The 19,849-nt window shown below is 49.1% G+C and overlaps 1 pseudogene; it reads left to right on the top strand.

Annotated features, from left to right (window-relative positions):
- The first annotated feature begins 13,851 nt into the window (after positions 1–13,851).
- LOC144158386 (uncharacterized) lies at positions 13,852–16,568 on the top strand (annotated as a pseudogene).
- Positions 16,569–19,849: the final 3,281 nt, after the last annotated feature.

Here is a 19,849-nt window from a genome sequence, read left to right as displayed (position 1 = left end):
TCAGCAAATCTGAGGTTACTGAGGAATTCTCCATTAACCCTTACTGCCACCTGTTCCCAATCCAACGTTCTGAATACTTCTTGTAAGCATGCTGTGAATAACATAGGAGAGATTGTGTCTCCTTGTCTGACACCCTTCCTTATAGGTATTTTACTGCTCTCCCTATGGAGGATGATGGTAGCTGTAGACCCATTATAGATATCCTCTAGTATTCTTACATAATGCTCATCTACCCCCTGGTTCCGTAATGCCTGAATGACTGCTAGGGTTTCGACCGAGTCAAATGCTTTCTCATAATCTATGAACGCTATATATAGGGGTTCAGTATACTCAGCGCACTTCTCTATCACCTCATTGATCGTGTAAATATGGTCCATTGTTGAATAACCTTTACGGAACCCTGCTTGTTCTTTAGGTTGACTGAAATCTAAGGTTGCAGAGATTCGGTTAGCGATTACCTTGGTAAATACCTTGTAGACGACTGACAGTAAGCTGATCGGCCTGTAATTTTTCAAGTCCTTCATGTCGCCTTTCTTATGGATTAGGATGATGTTCGCGTTCTTCCAAGATTCCGGTACCATTGCGGCCATTAGGCATTGTGTATACAGGTTTGCCAGTTTTTCAAGTACAAATTCTCCGCCATCCTTCAAGAGGTCTGCTGTTATCTGATCCTCACCAGGTGCTTTGCCCCCTTTCATTTCTTTCAAAGTCTTCCTTACTTCTTCGGTCGTTACTGGTGGGATGTCTATCTCCTCTGAACTACTGTCTCGTTCGGCATTATCCTGGATGTCCCGGCTACTGTACAGATCCTTGTAGAACTCCTCGGCCACTGTGACTATTTTATCCCTATTTGTGATGATATTGCCTTGCTTATCCTTAAGTGCATACATCTGATTTTTTCCCACGCCAAAACGTCTCTTCACTGCTTTCAGGCTACCTCCGTTCTTTACAGCGTATTCGATCCTCTCCATATTATACTTCCGTATGTCAGCTGTCTTACGCTTATTGATTAACTTCGAGAGCTCGGCTAGTTCTATTCTGTCAGCTGCGGTAGAGATTCTCATGGTTTGCCGTTTCCTGATTAGATCTTTCGTCTCCTGAGAAAGTTTACCAGTATCCTGTCTAGCCATAGTGCCCCCGACTTCCACTGCACACTCCGTGATAATGCGTGTAAGGTTGTCGCTGGCTTCCTGTGTCGTAAGCTCGGCTTCCTCGTTAAGGGCGGAATATCGGTTCTGCAGGGCGATCCTGAATTCTTCTACTTTACGTCTTAGAGTTAGCTCACTAGCTTGTTGCGGTCCCTCCTCAAATCTAGCCTAATTCGAGATCTTACCATACGGCGGTCACTACACCTTACCCTTCCGAGCACTTCCACATCCTGCACGACGCCAGGGTTATCGCATAATATGAAGTCTATTTCATTTTTGTGCTCCCCATTCGGGCTCCTCCAGGTCCACTTCCGACTCTCCCGTTTACAGAAGAAGGTATTCATTATGCGTAGGTTATTCCGTTCTGCAAACTCAACTAGTAGGTCCCCCCTCCTATTTCTACAGCCCAGACCATAGTTCCCAACTGCCTTGTCTCCAGCCTGATTCTTGCCTACTTTAGCATTGAAGTCCCCCATAACTACGGTATACTGCGTTTTTACTTTAGCCATTGCCGATTCCACATCTTCATAGAAGCGTTCCACTGCTTGGTCGTCGTGGCTGGATGTGGTACAAGACCTGCTGTAGTATTGCATAATTCATCCTCCAAAACGAGGCCCACATTTTGACCCTCTATACAGCCTTCCTTCGTGCCTTCCTGCCGCGACCTTCACCGTACACAACCAAATAAACCAAAATATCACAAGGCCAACCCAAAAATAAGGGTTTACGTAATAATTATGACTGAAAGGATAACAAAATCAACGCTTACAATAGAAAAAACACAGCACAAAAACGAGCTTTCAAACTAACAGAGGAAGATTCGGGTTTCTATAATGGCAAGCGTCGTAATGGAAACGCCAACTGAAGTTCGTGCTTTGTCTGCAATGTCGAATCAGATTGTTTCAACACACGGCAGTTGTAGATTTTTTTAAGAGTACTGGGCCGCATGCCAGATCTGATGACAGCCATAGTGACGCACCATTATTGTGTATACGCGTCAATTCCGTATTTCCATCATCATCTGCAGGTCATCACTTCCCCCCATTTTTCCCCGGTGTAGAGCTCGCAGTGCGAGCCAGAGCACACCAGACCGACCTCTATCTCTTATCCAATAAATTATTTTTTCCTATCTTTAAAATATGCTTGCTTAACAGTTATTTAGTTTACTTCTCGTAATTGGTAGCTTTTCCGTCCCCATTAGTTTACAAAAAAACCGTTAAGCCTTAATTAAACAAAACAACCCGGTAAGCGCACGCCTCTTATACACACACCCATTCGCATACTGTATATATGTGTATATATATATATATATATATAACATCGTAACCACACGGTCCAACCCCTCCGCGTTTTAGTAACATACCCCCCCCAAATCCCAGCTCGTATTGTTCGGGGCACACAAGCTTCATGATGACTGGGGTCAGTAACGAACCCGTTTCCAGTTGTCTTAGTACTACCGCTTGCTCTAAGGACAGGCCGCGGTGTGGCGGCGCCATTTCTTTCCTCATTCTATAGTATCTCGTGATTTCGTCATATGTTCCCATCCTGTCTTTGGTCTCCCCCCCCTCGTTCTGCAGACGGGTTCACTCCAACCGCGCAGCCCGTTAACACTCGCGCTGTTGAGTTCGCCGTCTCATTGTGGTTTACATATTGTTCTGACACCTCGTTCCCCGCGTGTGCGCGAAACCACTTCACTGTCACGTGTTTGTTCGCGAAGTCCAGCGAAGCGAGCAACCGCACTGCTCCACGACACACTCTTCCTCTGGCGATGTTCCGCACAGCCCCTTTAGAGTCACTCAGAATGGTCCTGGTGTTTGGGTCCGTGATGGCTAAGGCTATACCCACCTCTTCGGCGTATCTCGCCTCACGTGCCCGGACACTCGCCGCGCTGACTGCTGTGCCAGTCTAGCCGCCGACGACCACCGGAGCCCACGTCTTCGTGTCTCGATACTCTGCCGCGTCCACGTACCTCGTGCGCAGCATCTCGGCGTGCAGCTTGACCACGGCCTTGGCTCGAGCCAGGTTGCTGCACGAAATAACTCCCAACCAAAAAGGCAAACATTTCATTGTTGCGTACCACTACGACTCCAGAGATGCAATTTTACAGGCAATGAACGACAAGTTATCGATACGGCGTAAACGCACACGCAAACCAAAATTAGTGCCATGTTGAAGCCCCTTCACAGCAAAAACTAAGCAAAAAGTACCAAGCCGGAGTTGGATGTAAGCTTTTTGCCATTGCTCCTGTAGGCGAACGATTCATCCCCCTCCCATATCTTGCGTTTCCTTGTGTATTTTATTTTAGTGTCAGTGCTCTGTTTGTATTTCGGACCCCTGTTTCCACTTACGTCGGGCTGGGGAACATGCTCCCACGGTTGTCTCGTTGCTCGACATCCCGTGTGCCGTGTTTATGACCAACCGACCGGCGCCAAGACAACTGACACTGGCAACTCAAGTGGTCTGGCTCCGGGGCGCGAACAACTGACACCGGCAACTCAAGTGGTCTGGCTCCGGGGCGCGAGACGGACTGTGCCCAGGCAGTCGAGCGTTTGAGCGTCAGCAAGTGTGCGTGTGTGGTGAGAGACCTGAGCGGATCGCGAGAAAGCGTATGTAAACGAAAAGAACGGCGCCGCCCAGGCGCATTTGTCTGTTTTGTACGAACCCAAGACAATAATTAAACAGTTTGTTTTTGCCTTCTATAAATTGTACGGAAGCTATTATTGGATCGTCGGTTTTTAAGCAAGAAAACGACCAGAGCGAAAGTTAATTTAGGAAAGTTAACAATTTTCAGAAGTGAGATTTATCGGACCCCAAAATTGGCCAAGTCTACGCCTTGAAAAACAACCGGTGTCATCAACAGCCTCCATCGAAGCGTCAGCAGCTAAAACGCCTTCGGCAACAAAGAACAACCGGCCACGGGTTGTGAGTTGACCAAGAACCCTTTTTACGAACTGAGAGAACTTAGAGCGAGCCATTTGATCGTGCTCTGTTAAGAAGTTTTTGTAGTATGTGCGTATTTCTTAGTTTGGGAGCCTTTTAGTTTTTTAGACGAGTGTGTTGAGTGTAAATTGTAATAAGTGTCGACTGAGCTATGCATTAACTTTTTAGCTGAAGTGCGTGAGCTAGGAGTGAGCGCGGGATGCTAATTGTGAGTTTTTCGCATGTTTATGTTACTCGAAGTGCGTTCTGAAGTGTGTCCGTGTTGAAAGAGTTTTGTTGCGCGAGTGATCACTTTCGTTAGCAACTGTTGTGAGTCGACGCGCAAGAGTTTTACACGGCCAGTTGGGTTTTTGTTTGTTCTGGGATTGCAAGGGTTTAGACATTTGTTTGGGATGAAAACTGTTTGAGACGACCGTTTAGGAGGTGTGACATGGCGGAAGACAGCGAGCAAAAGTTCTCGATGAGCGACCTCATGAAAATAATAACCGAAAAAGACAAACTCATCGCAGAATTGCTCGTTGAAAGGAACAAAACAGCAGGTGCTGTGTCGACCTTTCAGATAATGCCAGACCTCAGTAAGGCAATTCGTTACTTTACGGCTGGAGGCGATTCAGCCTTAGCAAGCGACTGGCTCGAAAATCTGAACAGGACGGCAACACTGCACAAGTGGCCGCCAGAGTTCCAATTAGAGACTGCGAACTCCCACTTGCCTGGACCGGCTTTGGACTGCTTCCGTAGCCATCGTTCGAGGATAGAATCGTGGGAGGATTTTGAGACTCGCTTCCGACGCAGTTTTGTCAGCCAAACCAATACAGCAGAAAGGTACGAGAGGATGAAAGAACGTGTCCAGCAGAGGAATGAGACCACCGCGGCGTACTCTCGTGCTACGGTGCGACTGTGCACCGAGGCGCATCTCGACTTTCAGGAGACCCGCGAGCAGGTCCTGGTAGGCTTGAGATCAAGCAGTTTGTGTTCTTTGTTGATGGGTCACCCTCGTGACGATGAAGACGACCTACTCCACGACATCGAGGAGTATGAGCGCGTGGATAGGCAAAGACAAGAACTCCTTCAAGTTGCCAAGGCAAGCAAAAAGGAGGAGATCGTGCAAGGACAGGATCCGGGACAGACAGACCAAAAAAAATCATCTTGCATCTTGGGGAACAGCGCGAACTACAAGGGACACAAAAAGAAAGAAGTGGACAGGACTGCGCAGTCCTGTGGACAGAAAATCTGCGCACCGACAACGCCACTGCAAGGAAGAAGCAAACTTGGTGACCAGTTTCGAGGGAAAGGGGCACGGTCCTCCGCTGAAACCAGTCGTGGTTGACGATAAAGCCAAAGTCGTCGGCCTCGTTGACACAGGGAGCTCCAGTTGCATTATGTGCTCATCTGCGGCCAACCGTTGCGGCGCCGAGTTGGAGGAAAGCAACATGCCCGTGTACGGTTTAGGGAGCGTCAGCACGCCGGCAGCGAGGACACTTAGGAGCTTCACCCCCGACTTGGAAATCGATAGCGTCACAGTGAAGATGGTCTCTATTCTCGTGGTTGCTGATGAGGTGCAGTCTGTCAACCTACTTGTAGGACGCACGTTCACAGAAATGCCCAACGTGACATGCGGCAGCATGGGAGGTTGCAGACGTTTTTGGAGCAGAAGTGACTGCCCGTTTAGACTCTTGAAGCCCACTTTGTGTGACCACATGACCCTAAGGGTTACAGAAGACACTGAGCTGAAGGCCCAGGTGGTGAGCTGGGTTGCCCTGACTGCCGACTCTTACCTCACGGGACCGGTAATTGTAAGCAGAATGGGCAAGGATGTACTGGTCGATATGTGCTAGGGTAGGGTCAGTTTGCCAGTTTTTCAGAGTGTAAGCGAGGATGTGGTTGTCAAGAAAGGGCAACAGTTTGGGCGGCCAGAGCCAGTTCAAGTGTTGGAAGAAGTGTTGGAGCAGGCCATCACTCCTACAGGAAGTTCGGAGAATGCCAAGTGTAGTGAGTTATTCCTGACGACGGCAAGAGAGCCGATATCACTGCAAGAATTTCACGTTAGCAGCAGTACCACCTGCATCGAGAAGGTGGAACTTTTGCAGCTGCTAAATGAGTACCGCGACAGCTTTGCAATTAATATGGAGGGGCCGTCTGACACATTAGACAATATTGTAGAGGCGAGAATGTAAGTGTTGGTGGCGGGCACGATTTATGACCAGATGTTGACTGTTCAAAGAGGTGCAAGGGAGCTTAGAGAGCTGATCGACATACTTGAGAGGCCCTGTGACAACCGTAGTGCGGATGAGGCCGCGAAAACACGTGGTCACGCGCTGTGCAATTCTAAGCTCGTCAGAAAGGGTACTGATGAGGTCGCCGACAAAATTGTATCCAAGTCTATGAGAAAGGCGATTGTGGTCAAGTGCCATGATCTGCAAGGTCACTTTTCCACAGACCGGACAGTCACAAAAATCAAAGAGAAGTTTTGGTTTCCTAGAATGTGCGGTATGTCAGGAGTCATATTTCACAATGCTTCGAGTGCATCTACAACAAAGTGCCAGGAGGCAAGAGAACAGGGCTGTTGAACCCCATTCTTCCGGGTAACCGACCATTTGAAGTCTTGCACTTGGACACTTGGGCCCCTTCGCGAGAAGCAAGAAAACGAACCAATACCTGCTGGTTATTGTGGACAACCTCACCAAGTTTGTGAGACTTTTCGCCACCCGTGATACTTCTGTTAAGCCTGTTCTCCAAACGTTGGAAGAGATGATTTGGGAAAGAGGTCTCTCGAGAACAGCAATAACTGATCGGGGAAGCTGCTTCACGTTCAAGGTTTTCGAAGAGTTCTGCGCTGAAAGAACGATAAGGCACGTGCTCAACTCAACACGCCACCCTCAGGCAAATGGCCAAGTAGAACGAGTAAACCGCAGTGATGCCGGTCATTGCGGCGCATATTGAAGACCCAGAACATCGTGACTGGGACGGGAGGCTGTGACAGATGGAGAGCTTCCTAAACAACGCCGCGAATATGATGACAAAGAGGACGCCGTTTGAACTACTCCACAGCTACACGCCTGATTTCTACACTGCCGCTTTGCAGCAGTTGGTTGACCCGGCCGAGGAACGAAAGGACCCCAACGAGCCACAAGAAAAGGCCGGGGAACGCATCCTGAAGGAGCAAGAGGACAGTAAACACGCTTACGACCATCGCCATTTCCCGGCGAAACTGTACGAGGTTTGGGAGGTGGTCTTCATGAGACGGGGACCGGAACGCAGCGGAGAATCCACCAAGACGCAAGCGAGATATCGTGATTCACTCGTAGTGACTCAAGTTTCGCCTGCCGATACATATCGTGTCGCTCAACTGGGAGAGCCTGGAAGAAAGCCATTTGCAACAACCGCACACGCGTTACAGCTGAAGGGTTGGTCGTCAACAGAAGAAACTTCCCACTTGGAAGACGATGAATTGTCATCAGAAGAAGGCAGCGCCTCTGAAGAAGACCAAGCTACCGTGTAGCTACCACGGCGTTCAATTCGCAAGCATACTGCACCCAGTTGAAAGTTGAAGCTGGGAGGGTTCATCTCCACATTGTCGTATTTTCGCGCGAGTGAACGTGCAGTGAAATATTCATATATTCACTTATGTTTTTAATCGCTTTTTTGCCATTTTATTGTGTTTCGCGGCGTTGTACTTTTTGTACGAGTAAGATAATTGCCATATTCTGTGTGTTTTGCTACTTCACTGATTTTTTTTTTCGAGCATGAGGGCCGAAATTCAATGTCGCACGGGCCCCACGAATCGAGTATGGTACAAGTGTTTATCGTTAAACAGTGAGCGTTGGTGCGAAAGAAACGTTGTCTTGTATTACCTTGTACGCCATTCTTTCTGTGCATTTCTTTGCATTTTCTTTGTTCGTATGCACGATGTAATCAAGTGTTGTGAAGCTTTGCATGTGTCTATTCCTCTAACCCAGACAACACTCGATGTCCTCAGGACATACTAAAAACGCACAAATGTCCTCAAGGGTTCAACAACGTCCCCAAAAAGTGCTGAAAACGTCTAAGGCTGGATGATCCCCAAAACGTCTTCTTAGTGACACGTTCAGGACATTAAGGTGCTGGTATAGTCCTCACAATGTTTTTTTGAGGACGTATGCTGGAAAACTGCTCAATAAATTTTAGAGATTACATTATTTTCAGAAATTGAACATTGCCATGTGCTGAGACATGGGCATCTGCTATTTTTTTGGGGGGGCGGGGGATCGAGTGGTTGGTGAACAAAGTTAATTTATTTGCAGTCTTAAAAACAATTTTTACTTCACTGCACTCGTTAAACCACAAAAATCAAAGGCGCTCTACCGCACTACCCAGCGTTGCCACCGTAACACATAGCGTAGCATGGTACGCCGGTTTTATCATTTTGGATTGCTCAGAACTGCTCCAGAAAAGCTCTGTACTTTATTAAACAGACGATAGTCTTTCTTGGGCTACTGAAACACAGAAATTTTGATCTGTCTGTATGTCTGTGACCCGATTCAGCCTCCCGGCCAAAGCAAAGTAGATATTGCGCAATAGCCTTATGTACTCACAGCCAAAGGTATACGTCTAAGCCCGGTTTATATGTTCATACTTGTCAACTTTGTTGAACAAGAACAAGACATCATGCAAATATAAGACAGGAAATTAGTACACAAGGGATACTTACAGTGTTCGTTTATTTAAAAATTCATGGATGCTTGGTTTTTTTGATAGCATATGATATTCTACATTTACTGCAGAATATGAAAAATCATGCGACAACAGCAATGAAGATGATGATGTAGTCAAAGATCTTGGCTGGCACCCACAATGGGGGATTGGCCAGGGCTAAATCGGTTGTTCCACTAGCTAAGTTCACGTCCTGCTTCGAACGCTCGTGGAGCACGGCCACGCGGTTCTATAAACCTTAAACCTTGAAGTCGGCCGCCTTGATTCACGTGCGTCACTGCCGTACTGCAGCGCTGGTCCAGGAACCCGGCCTGTAGCAGTGGAACGCGGTAATAGCCTTCAGCAAACCCTTGGTGTGTTTACCTTATGATGAGGGCGACAGTACAGGAACAGCATGAGAGGTGAGCGCGAAATGAAAAGGGGGCATTTCCGTGGCAAACGTCTACAAAGACTATCGTTTTTGATGACATTTGCAACGGAAGGAGCAGATACGTGGCCGATTTTTTATCTCGTAAATTTTCTATTGCAAGATCAGATTCGGAACCAGGAACTGCCCGAAACTGCTCTGAAAAGGTACCAAAACAAGGCTTGCGCGCACCCGTGTGCCAAAGATGCCAACTGCGGAACAAACCGTTAATGTTTGCGGAATACGCGTAAGAGCAGAGACACTTACGGGCGTTGTCACTAGTTCAGTTTACCACGGAAGACGCCGCCCTCAATTCCCACACGATTCTGCCACTCAAAAGAAAATATGTTACACTGGCGCGACAAGCACATCACTTGAGTGAGTGAGAACAACTTTATTGAGATCGCCTCTCAGATCGGTTTAGACGTCCCTCATCTTGGAGGGCTTGTCTTCGCCGCGACGCGGCCTGGACGTTGTCCTGGCTGACCCCCGAGGTTTGCTCCCGAGTTCCACCTAACGGGTGTGGAAGGGACACCGTCCTCCTCACCCTCGGCGTCACTCGGTCCCTGCCTCTCTAGGGCCGCCGAGAGCCGCTGGACGGCCTGGAGTTGAATGCGTAGTTCTAGGTCCACGTCGCTCCTTCTAGCTGCGGCAGGATTGTCGTCATCCTGGCTGCCCTTTTCGCGTTAACGCTACAGTCCCACAGAATGTGAGCCAGCATGGCTCGCTCCTTCGCGCAGTCTACACACGTCACTTTCGTACACCATTGGGCATATGTGTTTCGCAAGCACCGGGGTGATCACGGAGTCCATCTGCAACTGTGTGTATAGCACTGCCTCTTCCCGAGTGAGCCTCAGGTGAGGGGGCGGCATCGTTCTTCTATTGAGTCTGTACCACTTCACGCGTCGTTGTAACTGGTCATGGTGTTCTTGGTACCGTTGTCATCGTTGCCCGCGACCACGCCGCCGGCGTCGGCCTGGCTAGTCGTTTCCGCGCGGCTGGCAATTCCTCGTGCGACGGCGTTGGCCGTCTCGTGGTTCGTGTTCTCTCCCTGGCCCGACACGGTTTTACCCATGTGGGCCGGAAACCACTTGATCACCACACCACCACTGCTGCCGTTGGCTTTGGCCTTGCGCAAGATGCGCGCGGCGGCACTGCACACACTGTTCTTGGCAAAGTTCCGCACCGCCGTCCTGGAGTCGCACAGCACGGTCGTGCAGCCGGGATCGGCGATGGCCAGGGCAACGGCCACCTCCTCCGCCTGGTGTGGCTTCCGGACGCGGATGCTCGCTGCTGTCTTCGTGTTGCCCATCGTCGCCTCTATCACCACCGCAGTGTAGGCTTCTTTCTGGCCTTGGTGCTTGGACCCGTCCACGTACGCGGCACCGCTGTCGTTGGCCTGCAGGTCCACCAGGGCCTTGGCTCTTGCCAGTCGCCATTCTCTGTTGTGTTCGGGGTTCATGTTCCGAGGTATCGGGCACACGGTGATCCGTCGTCCCGCCCCTTCGGGCAACGGTTCCCCGCTCGTCGTCTTGCTCTCCTTGGGCACCAGACCCAGCTGCCGTAGTACGTGTCGTCCCGTTCTAGTTCCTGAGTCTCTCGTGCTGCGCCACTTGCTGGGCTTCTGCTATTTCGTCCGGGGTGTTGTGCACGCCCAGGGCCGCGAACTTGTCCGTACTCGTGCTCCTCAGGAGCCCCAGCGCCGTCTTGTACGCCTTGCGTATGACTGCGTCGATCTTTGCCCGTTCGCTCGGTCGCCAGTTGCGAAAGGCGGCCACGTACGCTATGTCGCTGATGACGAAGGACTGGACGAGCCTCGTGAGGTTCTCTTCCTTCAACCCTCCTTTTCTGCTGGAGACACTTCTGACGAGGCGCATCGCCGCGTCTGCTTTCGTCGCTAGCTTGGTGGCCGTCGCGCCGTTGGCGCGATTCTTCCCGACGAGCATTCAGAGCACTCTGATCTTGTCGACCGCCGAAATGACTTGCCCTCCTTCCGTGCGCACGGTGACCTTGGAGCTAGCGCGGCCGTTGTCTTCGCCGTACTTTCTCTTTCTGCCCGCGTTCTTCGGCGGGAGCACCAGTAGTTCCGACTTGGACGGGGAACAGACTAGCCCCGACCCTCAAAACATGCTACCAACCTGGGACAGTGCAGTAAACACTGCTGGACCACTGCGGGTTGCGACAGAACACCACGATAACACCAGGCAGACTCACTGCAAAGTATTATTACACTAGTAAATACACACGTTTCAATTCACGCCACAACACTCGTATTACGGCGCGCAAAGGCCGCTTCTTTTCAAAAGCGCAAACTATCCCGCTATCCACCTATCCGTCTAAGAAGAATAATCCACACGCGTTTCTGCGCACTTATTAGTCACTTCCACACATGTACGCTGTTCGCTGATTCGTACATGTGCACGCCAAAGCCGCTGGCCAGAGAACCGAAGGGCACTGCACTGTAGGACGCTGTAGCACTAGTTGCCATCGTCCATAAGGGGAAAGGGAAACCAACGGACGAACCCCAGCACTACCGACCAGTGTCAATAACGTCTATCATCTGCCGCACATTCGAACGCGTTGTGAACGAGCAACTCCTCGACTTCCTGGAGCGCACCAGCTACTTGTCCAACGCCCAGCACGGGTTCCGTCGCAACCGTAGCTGCGAGACTGCCTTGGCGACGCTGACTCACTTCGTAAGCGACCAGCTCGACAACCGTAAAGAAACTGACCTCGTACAGCTCGACCTGAGCAACGCCTTCGACACCCTCCACATTGCTCTCGTGATACAAAAAATGTCCAGTGCTGGTGTCCGAGGCACCCTTCTGAATTGGACTTCAAGTTTTCTCTCCAACCGGCACCAACGAGTTGTATACCGCGGTGCGCGCTCGGCCGACATGCCAGTGCCATCAGTTGTGCCACAAGGATCGGTCCTGGGCCCCACGTTGTTTCTGATCTACGTAAATGACATGCCGAGGAACGAAAATTTCCTGCTCGTCCAATACGCAGACGACACATCTATTCTTGCGCCCCTCGTTTCGCCCTCCACCTGCCACGGCCTTCAGGCTTACCTCGACGAAATTGCCTGCTGGGCCAGCACCAACCACCTCCGGCTCAGCCCCGCCAAAAGTTGCACGATGCGATTTAGCAGCGCCCGCACAGTGCAAAAGCCGTAGTACACCCTGCATGGCGAGGCTGTTACGGTGACCGACTGCGTGACCATCCTGGGAGTGCAGTACGTCCAGACATTAGACTTCCACGCCCATGTGGCCAGCGTCGTCGCAAAGTCGCGCCGGACCCTGGGCTTTGTCACCCGTGTGACCAAGCAGTGTGACCCGCACGCTTTCCGGCTACTGTACACGTCACTTGTGCTGCCCCTGCTTGAGTACTGTAGCGCGGTGTGGTCACCACCACAGCAGCACCTCGTGGCGCGAATAGAGAGTGTACAGAGGAGGGCATCTCACACATTAGTCCCTCGTTCCACAGGTCCTGCAGCCCGTCTACACTACGAGGAGAGGCTCGTGGTTGCTAAGTGGCGTCAATTGGCCTACCGCCGGGACATTGGCCGTGTTCGCCTCCTGTGCCGCGTCTTAGATGGCTCTCTGTCTGGAACTTTCCTGTCTTCGCAGGTGCGCGTGAGCAACCGCACTGGCCAACCCCAACCGATGCGTGCACGAACTGCTAGGCATAGCACGTCCCTCGTTCCCGCTGCTGTACGAGGGTTCCTCTCACTGCCGGCAAGCCAGCGCAAGCCTCTGCCCCGTGGCAGAGAGGAATCCCTAGAGTTGTGTCGCTCGTATGCACGCCTCCTTCTGACAAGTGCCTCCTAGTCTCCTCCACGCCCCGCCATGTACTATAAGTCTATATTATTCTCTGTGTGTCCTTGCGTGTTCTCTTCCTGCGTTTCGTGTATGTCCCTACAATCTCTCTGCTGTCACTTTTTGTCTCTGTTGTCGACTTCTTTTCGTTTGTTTGTTTTTCTTTCCAATCCTTGTCTATTTATTCAACGCCTTTTACGCTCCCTCTACCCACTCAGTGGCGGGCTAGCAGGCGCACCTGCGTAAGGGTCTCTACCTTTCTGCCTAGCCGTGCACGCCACTGGGTGGGCACACTGACTTTGCAAATAAGATTATTATTATTATTATTATTATTACCTACGGCGGGTCGACGCCATTTGCAATGCCGGATGTAAACAAACCCTTGGGTTCCGGTTTCCGTGAAAGTTTCGGTTTTGCTATGTAGTTTTGCGATTGTGCCGTCGCAATTTTTTATCGACTTGAAATTTCAGCTTCAAAAACAACGATAGGACTTAGGAAGGAAATACGGACACAGTGCTGACTATCAACTGAGTTTACTGACAAAAATCGGGAACATATATACATGAAACATTGCACAACATTGGCACAGCGCGACACTCTTTTTTCCGAGATTAGTTAATGGGATAATCGCTAAGCAGTTCCAGTTCTTTCTCTGTCAGCGCCACAGAAGCTGTGCTGACGCACTTTTTACCTTTCTTGCTGATGGCTACTGCTTTGACGACTTCACGTGCGAGGCGATTGCGTTTCTTTCGAAGCACGTTGATGTGGTCGATGCGCGCCGTGCATTTGGGGCAAGTGCGGCAATGGGATGATAAGTGGCCGGATGACGTTGTCTTGAGTGAGGCGGCATGTTAACGTGCCCAGTCATTAATGCACCTTCCGGTTTGTCCCACGTAGACTTTTTTGCATGATAATGGGATGCTGTATACGACTTCCATTGCCGCACTTGCCCCAAATGCACGGCGCGCATCGACGAGATCAACGTGCTTCGAAAGAAACGCAATCGCCTCGCACGTGAAGTCGTCGAAGCAGTAGCCATCAGCAAGAAAGGTAACAAGTGCGCCAGCACAGCTTCCGTGACGCTGACAGAGAAAGAACTGGAACTGCTTAGCGATTATCCCATTAACTAATCTCGGAAAAAACAGTGTCGCGCTGTGCCAATGTTGTGCAATGTTTCATGTATATATGTTCCCGCTTTTTGTCAGTAAACTCAGTTGATAGTCAGCACTGTGTCCGTGTTTCCATCCTAAGCCCTATCGTTGTTTTTTGTTTAAGCTGAAATTTCAAGTCGATATGGAAAACCAACTCGCCCAAACCCAAGGAATTCTGCAATTTTTTTTACTTTCTCGTATTCTATGTAGCATATTTTAACTTGTGTCTATACTGGTAAACGAAAGAAGTTTTGCAGATTTTGCTTTTGAAGTGATTCCGTGCTGGGAATCACTGGAAGTCGTGAAATAGAAACCGCCAAGGAGACAAGTTGTTTCTAAGCCAAGACCATCCGACGTCTCTACGCTTACGCGCTGTTTACGTTTTGGCGCGCTGGAGCCTGGAATTCGTTTTTGGCGCCATAGCAACTTCGCAAAGCGGTGAGTGCTTCGCATTTATTACTTATTGTAAACATGGCTGAAACCGGTGAGCGCCAATTTCGCCGCGTAAGGAAACGGCGCCTTGAGGCATGTCTAGAGCTCGCTGCACCCTTAGAAGCGGATGTGTTGGCAGTGAGTTGTGTGCCGCATGCAAAAAGACAGCGTGTGTGTGAAAATTCTGTGCCGCGCACGACACTAACCGTAGACGTAAGCGCTCCTGTTCCGTCACCAAGCTTCGCATATGGAGATGATCGGTGTGCACAAAGAAGTGACAACGAAGAGAGCGCCTGCGTAAGCGTGCAGAGTTCTCGAGGTGACCGCGAATCTGGTCATGGTCGAGGGGATGGCCGTTTAGAACAGATGTGTGCATCGGCTGATGTTACAAATGATGAAGCACAGCACGACGTTGATGCTGTCGACTCCCGACGTAGCCTGCAGTTATGGGCATTGGAATCCAAGTCCTCGCACAAAGCAGTCACATCGTTGCTCGGAGTGCTCCGCAAGCACAAATGCCTTGCATCGCTTCCATCCACCGCCAGAACTTTGCTGAAAATTCCAAAGTCTACGCATATTTTGACCATGGCAGGAGGGAAGTTCCATCCCTTTGGCTTGGAGGCAGGTCTACGGAAAGCGCTGCAGAGCTGCGAAGAGCTGCCTACAGAACTTGTCATCAACGTCAATGTTGATGGCCTCCCCATCTCGAAGAGCTCGAAGGGACATTTTTGGCTTATTCTTGGTCTTGTGAAGAACTTGAAAGGTGCTGCACCATTTGTCATCGGTGCATTTTTCAGCTACAGCAAGCCCACTGATGCGAACAAGTTCATGCGTAAGTTTGTTGAAGAACTGAACACTCTTGGTACTTCTGGCATTGTTGTTGGAACGGCGAGGATTCCCGTACGGCTGAATGCCCTAGTTTGTGATGCGCCGGCGAAAGCTTTCGTGCTATGTATTGCTCGGAGTGCACCATCAAAGGCCGTTAGAGAAAGAAAAGGGTCTGCTTTCCTGGCGCAAAATGTGCATTGAGGACAGACCGCTCCGTTCGGCGCAAAACACAGTGGCAGCACCACACTGGGCGTACTATTCTAGCAGCACTTCCTATAGATCTCGTGAAAGATGTGCCTCTGGATTACATGCACCTTGTCTGCTTGGGTCTCGTGCATAAGTTGATCGTGCTGTGGTTTCATGGGGCAAAGAAAGTGAGGCTTGTCAGGAAAGTGCGCTTAGCACTTTCAAAGCGCAATTTTGCTATGCACAGTTCGTCCCATTCGAGTTCAACCGAAAACCACGCAGCCTAGCAGAGCTAGACAGGTGGAAGGCCACAGAATTTCGGTTTTTCCTGTTGTACGGGGGACAAGTGTTGTTATCGTCCCTTCTTCCTGATGACATGTTTCAACATTTTCTTATGTTGCATGTGGCAATCTGCCTGCTTTCGATGCCTAGTGTCACACCAAGTGAGGTTCAGTATGCTGGACAGCTTCTTGACATTTTTGTGCTACGCTTTGCTGCTATCTATGGCCAGCATCATGTGTCGCATAATGTGCATGAGCTCAGTAATCTTGTAGCCGACGTTCAGCACCTTGGGCCATTAGATTCATGGAGTGCTTTTCCATTCGAAAACTACATGAGTACACTGAAGAAGATGGTCCGAAAACCAAAGTTCCCACTTGAACAGCTCTGCAACAGACTGGCAGAACAAGCACCATTGTTCGAGAACGCTGTAAAAGTGGACGACAGGCCACTTTTTAGTGGACCACACAACCGTGGCCACTAATAGGCCCTTGTCAAGGGCAGCAGTTTGAGAAAATTAAGCTACCAGGCAATGTTGTTTTTGATGCTGGAAAGAAGAACAGCTGTTGCGTGCTAGCTGATGGGTCCGTGGTAGTCATTGAGAACATTGCACATCTGCCATCAAAGGCACCTTGTATCATAGGGAGGAAGTTCCTACAGCGCCAAGACCTATATTCCTCCCCGTCCATCATAAATGCTTGGGATTCATGTTGTTTCACAACTGTCCAACTTGAGATTTTGGCCACTCGAAAGTGTTGAGCAAAAATGTGTGAAGCTTGTTTTTAAGCGCGAAACTGTTGTTTTTCATGTTTTACATACAAGATAGCTACTTGTTTTTAAATGTGTTTCTTTGTCACTGCCAGTCATATTGTCCTTTGTAAATAATAAACCTACTTGTTTTTCTCTTAACTAAGGGGGTGTATGTCCTCGTGAAATTTTTCGAGGAAAACAATGACATTGCAATCGTGCATAAGAAGTGGATTACTGGAGACGGCTGCTTGTGGCCGCCCCGGATGAAAGACGTTAGAAGTCTTCTGAATGGAGGGGCCACACCGGAGCCTGACTGGAGCAGGGTGCACTGCTGCATACTACAGACGTATGGTAATACTGTGCTTGCTTTTTACCCTTGTTATTTAAAATGGCACATACCTTTTGATGGTGAATTTACTATGATATAAGTTTTGCTGTTGCCCTGCAAAAGCAATGTGCTGTTCACGGTAGTTGCTAAACGCTCTTGCTCTTCTGGGTCGTACATGTTTTATTAATTGCAGCAGAACAAATGGTCCTCTTTTATTGTCTCATTTAACTAGTCACTACAAAGATTTACCCTTAGCTATCCCTATGCATAATTTGGGGTGCAGGTAAAATGATGATGATGTTTATAATTTAATGGCACAAGGCCGACTAAGGGCAAAGAGCGCCAAACAAAAGTGATTACATGAAAGTGACATGCAAGTAAAAGAGCATTTCAGTAAAAATAAACAAAGTAAAACACAACGTAATGAAAATGACTGGTGTAGAGGGCCAGGTTGTCAACATGCATGATAAGAAATGAGACGTAAAAATTTTACGTCGGTGAGAAACTCGAAAACGCGTTTGATTGAAAACAGGGCTTCGTCTCCTAAGAAGTATGACGGGTGTGGTGGAATGTGTCGTGTGTGTAGTTGTGGGAAGTGTTTTCGTCGTGTAATGTCGAGTGCCTTACATTGTATGAGGATGTGGATCACGGATAAGGCCTCTCCGCACCTGCTGCACAGAGGTCTTGGAGATCCAGTTAGCAGGTGCGAGTGCGTTGCGTGCGTGTGCCCTATCCGTAATCTAGCCAAGGCGACTTCGATGTATCTGTTCCGTGTGTCGGAGGTGTACGGTCCCAAGTGAGGTTTTATTACGTGTAACTTGTCTGTCTGTTCACTCCAGTGTGTTTGCCATGTTTTGCGAAGTTGTTGTCTGATGTGTGGTTTCACGTCGGTGTAGGGTAATGTGGTTATGTCTACTGTATTCAAGAGTGTATCAGCAGCAGCCATTCGGTCCGCTGCTTCGTTCCCGGCTATACCACAGTGGCCAGGGACCCAGCAAAAAACAAGTTCAAATTTGCGTACATACACAGACATAATACCCTTGACTATTAAATTTATAACGTGATTTTTTGAAGACTTTGTTGACGACAACGCCCGCACAACACTGAGATAATCTGTATATATAATGGATTGTGGGATGTGGCTTTGAAATATATGATTAACAACCAGAAGTACACCATAAGCCTCTGCTGTAAAGATACTTGTATTACTGTTAAGAGTTCTCCTGACACTAAAGCCGGGCCCATGCGCCGCGCAGGACACCGAGGTGGAAGTTTTAGAGGCGTCCGTATAAAATTCAGAACATTGGTACTTCTGCTGCAAATACAAGAAGTGCTGCAGAACTGCACATGTGAGAGCTCGGTTTTTATCTACCTGTGCGAAAGATGTGTCGCATGATACAGGGCGAAGGTGCCATGGTGCTATAAAATCTCTTTGAGAACTTTGTATGGTGTCTGAAAAGGAGACAGAAACCTCTGACGCTTCCTCTCTCACTCTGTAAGAGAAGGGCGCAGAGAACGATGGTCGATTTAAAAGGAGTTCACTCATGGATCTATCATAAAAAACTGATTTAAAAGGATGGTGAGGCATGGATGAAATTTTAAAAGCATAAAGAAGGTCTGTGTATGCTCGCTGACGTTGTAGGTTCCATTTGTTGCACTCGACATACAGGCTTTCAACTGGACTAGTCCGGAAGGCGCCACACGCCAAGCGGAGCCCTAGATGAAGCACAGGGTCAAGCATTTTCAGGGATGTTTTACTTGCTGACCCATAAACAACACTACCATAGTCCAATCGTGAACCTATCAAGCTGGTAAAAACACGTAAAAGAAGTTGTTTGTCAGCACCAAAGGTGATGTGCGACAGAACCTTAAGGATATTCATTGTTTTTAGGCATTTATGTTTTAGCTGTTTTACGTGTGAAATGAATGTAAGCTTTTCGTCAAAGGTTATGCCTAAACACTTGTGTTCCTTTTTGACAGGAATCAAGACACCATTGAGTTGAATGTCAGGATCCGGCCGGATACCACGCCTCCTGGAAAACAGAACACAAGTGCACTTTCCCGGATTAAATTTAAAACCGTTGCTATCTGCCCAGCCGGCAAGCTTGTTCACACCAAGCTGGACTTGCCGCTCGCAGACAGACAAGTTACAAGACTTAAAAGATAATTGTACGTCGTCTACATAAATTGAACATGAAATCGACGGTGGCAATGCCTTCCGAAGAGAATTCATTTTTACAATAAAAAGGGTGCAACTTCAAACTCCACCTTGTGGCACGCCGTTTTCCTGCACATGAACACAGAGAGTGCAGTTCCAACTCGCACGCGAAACGTTCTTTCAGACAGGTAACTGGCAAGCGTGTTCATCATGTTACCCGACACGCCAAAGGACTTCAAGTCGCTAAGGATGCCATACCGCCAAGCAGTATCGTACGCCTTTTCAAGATCAAAGAAGACTGTCATACAGTACTGCTTGTGGAGGAAAGCATCTTTGATATAAGACTCTAATGCAACCAGTTGATCGTTGGTAGATCGCCTCGCCCTGAAGCCTGCCTGGCAGCTCTCGAGAAGACCATTGTACTCTAAGAAGTACACAAGTCTCCTGTTTATCATCTTCTCGAAGAGCTTACACAGGCAGCTTGCCAGGGCAATGGGGCGATAACTGGCAGGAGAGGAAGGGTCCTTCCCTTCCTTTAGGACAGCCACTACTATGGCCTCCCTCCAAGAGCGTGGGACGTGCCCCGAAAGCCATATTTTATTATGTAGGTGTAAGAGTGTTTCAAGAGTGTCTGGGTGTAGGTGCTGTATCATGGTGTATGTAATCTTATCTGCGCCTGGAGCTGAAGGTTTGCACGTGCTGAGGGCAGCCCTCAACTCATAGAGACTGAATTCAG

Source organism: Haemaphysalis longicornis, unplaced genomic scaffold, assembly GCF_048455015.1.
Source record: "Haemaphysalis longicornis isolate Haplotype H1 unplaced genomic scaffold, Haemaphysalis longicornis Haplotype H1 scaffold_10, whole genome shotgun sequence".
NCBI lineage: Eukaryota > Metazoa > Arthropoda > Arachnida > Ixodida > Ixodidae > Haemaphysalis > Haemaphysalis longicornis.
Note: the sequence above shows the minus strand (reverse complement) of the source record. Positions and strands in the feature narration are given on the sequence as shown.